We start from the raw sequence: 5,711 nt of genomic DNA, 5'->3' as shown, positions 1-5,711 counted from the left end.
TCCAGACCTGCGCGGGTCACGTGACTGATTACAACCTCCACTGACGTCACTGATGACAAACTTGACAGCTGTGACAAAAGTAAAACAAACGTCTGAGATGTGAGGAAATGTTTTATGTAAAATAGTTTATAATGAGCAGCACGAATGCGTACAAGAGGAATAGGAAAACACATTTATAGAGTGTTCTCTTAAAAGCCTCATTATTATCATTATGGTTACCAAAGACTATCATTTTTATTATTATAGGACAGTGATTATTTCTGTTGTTTATTTAACATTATTGTAATTATTATTGATATGATTATGGTTATTGTATTAATATATAACTCATCCTAGACATTGTTGCCCAAACACAAGGAATAGCATGTTATTTAAAAAAATAAAAAGCAAAGGAAGAATATTATCTTCATTTCAATAAATAAATCAATGTTTATTTATATAGCCTAGCCCAATATCACAAATGTTACATTTGTCTCAGTGGTCTTCACAGTGTGTACAAAATATCAGTATGACAATACGACACCCTCTGTCCTTAGACCCTCACATCGTACAAGGAAAAACTTCCGGAGAAAACCCACAGTTTAAAGGGGAAAATGGGAGAAACCTCAGGGAGAGCAACAGAGGAGGGATCCCTCTCCCAGGACGGACAGACGTGCAATAGATGCCGTGTGTAAATTGAAAAGATAATACATTTGCAACATAGGTAGTCCAAATGTTTGGAAATGCATGTGTGTATAATAGGAAGATGAATCCACGAGGATATCCATCCAGGACCTATGATCCAGGACCACAGCCATGACTCGCGATCCAGGGCTCGCGATCCAGGACACAGGACCGCAGGATCATCCATGACTCCGGATCCCGGCGTATATAGACACCAAAAAGAAAGACATTTGGGGAAGCTGGGTTAATCGGAACATGAGAGTAGACAGAGAGAAGGAAGAAGTAAGATGTCCCCCGACAAACTAAGCCTATATCAGCAAAACTAGGGGCTGAATCTAATCAGCCCTAACTATAAGCTTTATCAAAAAGGAAGGTCTTAAGCGCACTCTTAAAAACGGATAGGGTGTCTGCCGCCCGAACACAAACTGGAAGCTGATTCCACAAATGTGGAGCTTGATAAGAAAAGGCTCTGGCTCCCATTGTACTTTTAGAGACTCTAGGAACAACCAACAACCCTGCATTCTTGGAACGCAATGCCCTAGTAGGACAGTAGGGTATAATAAGTTCTTTAAGGTAAGATGGCGCCTGCCCATTAGGGTCTTTGTAGGCGAGAGAATTTTAAATTCTATCCTGTGTTCTATGGAGCCAGTGTAAGGCAGCCAGAACAGGAGTAATGTGGTCCCTTTTCCTAACTCTGGTTAGTACACGAGCTGCAGCATTTTGAATCAGCTGAAGCGACTTAACTGACTTCTTGGTACACCCTGATAATAAGGAGTTACATTTGATTAACTGTCAATTAAATGTAATTGTTTTGTATGTCATTTATTTTATTTTTCAGCTGATGTAAAGATATTTAATTTAATTCCACCCAAAAAATAAAACATCAGATCCCTACACCTGAGAAACTGGAATTCGCACATGTTGGGGTTGTTTGCATAAAAGATTACTGAGTTATCTACCTGGCTTTTTATCTGTTTTCTGGCATTTGACTGAATCACAGTGAAATGACCTTAACATTACTGAAATGTAGGTGAACAGGTTAATCTCTATCTATCTATTAAACATGTGAGAAGTGCAGAGAATAAAAAAAACACATAAACAATTTTATTTGTTAACTTTGAAGAAATGCTTAAACTTTTTCTGACAGTAACTGCAGTCAGCAGAAACAATGTCTCATTTTTGGACAGGCTGATCTGATGCAGAGGAGTGAGAGTGCCTGATGTGGCTATTGAATTGCCCTCTGCTGCCCTTCTGTGGTGATCCCCAAGACATACAGTTCTGTTGAAATGTACGCTTGTCCATATGTGTGTACCGGAAGATTGCAGGTCTTGCTGTGTAATATTTGATGTTGTAATTATCTTTATGATAATGAAACCAACAGGGTTTTGACATTGTAGGTTTGTTGTCATGAGAGTCACATAAGTTTGAAAGTAAACGATGGATGAAAAAACAGGATATAAGATTAAATACATCTAATGTTACCATCACACTGTGCACTGTTTGCCTCTTTTCAGTTGAGAAGATTTTGTTGAATAAGAAAAAGGAAAAATATGAATCTAATGTTTTTTGGAATGAAAAACCTAAATACTTCAAGCAGATTGCCTATAGCTCTTCAGCAGCAACAGACAGTGTCAGTGGTTTTCATTTATCTGTCTGAGATGTAATCCTACACAGATTGAAATCTGACTACAGTCAAGGTTATCTGTGCAGAAAGGGAAACAAAATCATCATCTGCCTCCCAGGCTTTCTCATCACACAGGGATGTTGCCTTGCATTCAGATATATGCGTTCACAGGAAGAGAGCTTGCAAGGTGCTGAATCTCTGAAATGAAGTGAGTTCAAACAAATTATACCTGCAGTTTATACCAGAATGTATTATGTACTAATACAATTACTTCCATGTAGACCAAACAGAGCCACTTCAGTGGATTAAACCATCCATTTTCATTGATGTTTTAAAATAATATTCACATTACAATAATCCTTCCAAAGGGACTTCCAATAGGGGTTAGGGGGACAACATCCTCTTTCTGTGCTGAAATACATTTAAAAGTTAAAAGAAAAAAGGGGAAAATAACGTATCTATGCCACAATTTTAGATGCGGATTTTGTTAAACTAATATGTTTGCACGGTGGACCAACACTATACATTGACGGGGAAGGGGGTAGCAATAAAGATAACACCATTAAACAGTTACACAACATAACAGAAACAATATCGATAGCAGCATCCCTAGCAACCACCTTGGTAACAATGAAAACGTTGTAGGCCTATAGACACAATCTCCTGAAGTAATCTTCGTAATAACTAGCAAACTAAAGATTATGTGCATCCACTGCACACATCATCTGAAATAACAACTCATATTTCTCGCATCAAATGACATCAAAACGCATTTTAATGGCCAAACTAACTTTAAAATAGACATTTTCCATCGAGAATAAAACGAAGTTCGGCCATGTTTTTTTTTCTGCAGGGAGAAATGTGAAGATCAAGTGACATAGACGCCAGCCATTGGAATGAATGGTGAAAAAAAACGTAGGGATTTTACAATTTCAGAGGCGTTTTTGTAGAAATACTACGTCCTACGTTGTGGACCAACGTAGTTATTACACGTTTTGTGAGACTGGGTTGGAATGTCTATTACATATCGAGTTTTAATTTGGGCAACTGACTATTGTTCTAGGCATTCAATTCAATTCAAAACCTTTATTTATCCAGGTAAAATCCCATTGAGATCAATGATCTCTTTTTCAAGGGAGACCTGCAGCAGTAGGTTCCACAAGAAGACATAAAAACATAAACAACAAAAGGACATCATACAGCAAAATGTACAGGGATTACAATTTACATATTTAACCACATGTACAGGTACCAACAGCATCTGATTTTGTAGCATCCAACCGAGCTTTAAAAACATGTAGTGGTACAGCTTGGTAATTTTCCATTCTTTTTGAAATGTCAGTGGAGCTGCACATCTAAAAGCTTTCTTCCCTAAGACAGTCCTAGCACTTGGCACATTTAATAAAACCACAGCATGCGATCTCAGGCAATAAGTACTTTCAATTCGCAGATAGATCAGGGAGCAGATATAAGATGGTAGTTTATCCAACATGGCTTTGTAAATGAAAAAGTACCAGTGACTGAGACTCCGTAAAGTAAGTGATGGCATAACCGCCTTGGTATACAGGGTACAGTGATGCGTAAGTGCTTTACAATTTGTCAAAAATCTCAGTGTACGCAGCATCTAACTTGCTCAGGTAATTGGCAGGTGCATTCATATATAACAAATCACCATAGTCCAGCACAGGTAAAAAGGTCACAGTGACTAGCCTTTTCCTGGCCTCAAGCGAGAAACAGGACTTATTTCTGTAAAAGAAACCTAGCCTAACCCTCAGCTTTTTAAGCAGGTTATTGACATGAAGTTTAAAAGTGAGACAGTCATCAAGCCAGATACCCAAGTATTTGTAACAGGTAACCACTTCAAGTTGTATTCCTTGCGTAGTTACAATATCCAAAGCAGTCTCTGGTGTATTTTTAGCTTTAGCTTTCGAAAAGAGCATTACCTTGGTTTTATCCACATTTAAAAGAAGCTTAAGCTCAGAGAGCTGAGCCTGAATAATGTTAAAAACAGCCTGTAATTTAACAACAGCCTCGTTAATCGAGGGACCTGCACAGTACATAACGGTATCGTCCGCATAAAAATGTAAGGTTGCTCCTTCGACATTTTCACCTAAACTATTAATATAGATAGAGAATAATAGCGGACCTAAAACTGAACCTTGTGGTACACCATTAGTGATGTTTAACCACTCAGAAGACAGCCCATCAAACTGAACACATTGGGACCTTTCAGAGAGGTAGTTTACAAACCACCCTACTGCATGGCTGGACATGCCTATACTGACCAGCCTTTGCTTTAAAATGTGATGATCGACAGTATCAAAAGCTTTGGATAGGTCAACAAATAGAGCTGCACAACTCTGCTTATTATCTAAAATACTCGTAATATCATTTACCACTTTCATTGTGGCAGTGATGGTGCTATGTTGCTTTCTGAAGCCTGACTGATGTTTAGACAGGATGTCATTGTTACATAAAAACACCTTTACCTGTTCACTCACTAGGCGTTCAAGAACCTTGGCCAGAACTGACAATTTAGAGATGGGTCTATAATTGTTTAATAAGGTGGCCTCCCCTCCTTTTAGTAGTGGCAGGACATAAGCTGACTTCCATACTTTTGGGATTTTGTTCGTCATAACAAGTGGTCATAATTACATTTCATATTATTGTCAGTCAAGATCCCTGACTTTATAGTAACTGCAAAGTACAATGGTTACTGTATAAAATATGAGCCTGAAGTCATTTCATCGGGCAGAAACATGAATATATGTCACATCACTTGACTTGTTTTGCAGGAGCAATACATCAAAACACAGTCAGCTCCTGTGGGCGTTCCACTCCATCAAATAACAAGGAGAATTTAAAAAAAATTGCCCCGGTGAAGAAGGCTTGTCAATACACTTCTGCTGTCAAAGGTGGGAAACTGAGCATACATGGGAACAGAAACAAAAAATAGTAAAGAGAAGAGTATTTTTAAGCTTAACAGAGTAATCTGAACAGAGAATTTTTACTGGTATAAGCAACTTCAAATTAACTCAGAAAAGGGGCTACATGGAGAAATAAAGAACTATGTGTAAGGGGTTATTATGAGATTTAAAAGAAGACCAATACGGTGACAAATGTACTCTCTGTCGTACGGAAATACAATCAGTCATCTTTAAGGTGTAAGCCAGCATGTCACTTTTTATGATTAATAAAGACATTATGATTTATAGACAGTCAATATCCCTGATGAAAATTACAAAATAAATGACCGTATTGCAGCCTGATGTAATTAGCAGAAAATACAAACACCTCGACACAATGCAGAAATGGTCACCATTTCATGAATAATTAATCTTGTAGACTCATCCATATTAAAAGCTTGACTCCTGCATTCAAGTTTAACCGTGGCCTTGTAAAAAAAAGATGTTGGTTAAGTTCC

This window comes from Gymnodraco acuticeps, unplaced genomic scaffold, assembly GCF_902827175.1.
Source record: "Gymnodraco acuticeps unplaced genomic scaffold, fGymAcu1.1, whole genome shotgun sequence".
Taxonomy (NCBI): Eukaryota; Metazoa; Chordata; class Actinopteri; order Perciformes; family Bathydraconidae; genus Gymnodraco; species Gymnodraco acuticeps.
Note: the sequence above shows the minus strand (reverse complement) of the source record.